The following is a 1,681-nucleotide window of genomic DNA, read 5'->3' as shown; positions in this document are numbered from 1 at the left end:
GGCTGTCCACTAAGGCCTCTCTGCAAAGGCCTCACCCTGAAAAAGGCTGCCGTCCAGCTTGAGAGTCCCCTCTGGGATGGCTTCAGGGCCTCCCTCCCCTTCCCAGCTCCTGCTCTCGGAGGCGGGCCCTGCTCGGTAAAGCGTGACCGAGGCCCCCCAGGGAAGCCGGAGGAGCAGGGGCCTTTGAATTATGGAGCAGCTTTCTTAGCCCCTCTCAGAAAGGCCCAGGTGCCCCAGCTAAATAATTCACCACCTCAGGAAGACCCAGTGGTTCCTGCCACAGCTGAAGTAGGTCAGGCATCGGCTTGGCCCTGGGTGGGGCGGTGGGTCTCAGAGCCGCTTCCCCACCAGCGCTAGGAGGGGCGGCAGGCTGGGAAGGCCTTGCTTGCTTGGCAAGTGCCTAGCTGGTCCAAATACTGCAGTGAGGCGAGGGGTACAAGGCAGGAAAAGCATCAACCCCCCTCCTCCCAGAGCCTCCCCCTGGAGCCCAGATAACCCACCCACCTGCCACCCAGTTACCTACAGGGCCAGCGCCTGGCCAGGCTCCTCCTCCCTCACAGCACAGTTCTCTCTTCACATGCAGGTACCAGCTAGGGCTGCAAATGTCACCCATGAGCCTTTAACAGCTAACACAGTCATCAGCAGAACACCTTAGATACAAGTTGCTCACTGCAGGGCTGGGATTTAGGAAGGGGGGAGCGGAGTGAGGCAGGGAGTGGAGAGGGACACCAGGGTCACCAAGGTGCAGGCAAGGAAGTGACCAGGGCTAGCCACTGCCACTTCAGCTTTGCTCATAGCAAGGCTGGGAGGAAAGCCAGCAGGAGGGAGGCTCTAGGGCCTCTCCTGCCCTCCCTTTCTAGGCTGGCTTTGAGTCAGGCTTGGAAGGGCATGGGGGCTGGGGGTGGGGGCATAGATGTTAAAGACAAATAGCAAAGCCGTCAGGTCAGTGCTCCAACCCTCCAGAAGGAGCTGGAAAGAACTTCAAACTACCATTTCACAGATGAGGAAACTGAGGCCCCAAATCACAAAAGGGAAGAGTCAGGGTCAGCTGCTGGCATCCTGACTGGGTCCAGGGCAGCCCAGGGTTTTAGCAGTATACCGTTTCCCTGACCTTCGTACTCATTTGCTCCGGCTCCCAGCAAAACCCATCTCAGGAATCAGAGCTGCAGCTGGGAGCCTACAGGGTGGGTGGTCTTAACCCTTTCCAGGCCAAACTCCTGGGTCCTCTGCTTCCCTCTAGCGCAGCCTCACATGACACACACCGAGGATACTACAGGCAGGAATCCAACCTCCCAAACCACAGTCCTTCTCTACTCAAGGGCCTGAAAAGGCCACAGGCCACAGGGTTAGGACAGCCAGATGACACCATCCAGAGAAAACGAAGGTCCCATTTAGGCGCTTACTCTGGGTGCAGGGAATCTCCGCCCCAATCCTCAGAACAGAAAACAAAGAATGAGTTAAACCCAGGCGGCCCCGCTGCACGGCCCTTGGCAGGTCACTTCCTCTCCAGCCTCAAGTCACACAAAAGAGGGCAGGAGGGAGAGGCCACGTGAGCTCTGAGGCCCGGGCCCACTTCACCTCCTTCCCCCTTTAACTCCCAACACCTGTCCTCTAGCTGTGCCCTCCCGACGGCAACCTACAACCCAAGGAAGCAAAGGTCGGAGAGCAGTTACTTTGGATG

This window comes from Eubalaena glacialis, chromosome 2 (genome assembly GCF_028564815.1).
Source record: "Eubalaena glacialis isolate mEubGla1 chromosome 2, mEubGla1.1.hap2.+ XY, whole genome shotgun sequence".
NCBI lineage: Eukaryota > Metazoa > Chordata > Mammalia > Artiodactyla > Balaenidae > Eubalaena > Eubalaena glacialis.
This window is presented reverse-complemented; position numbering follows the sequence as displayed.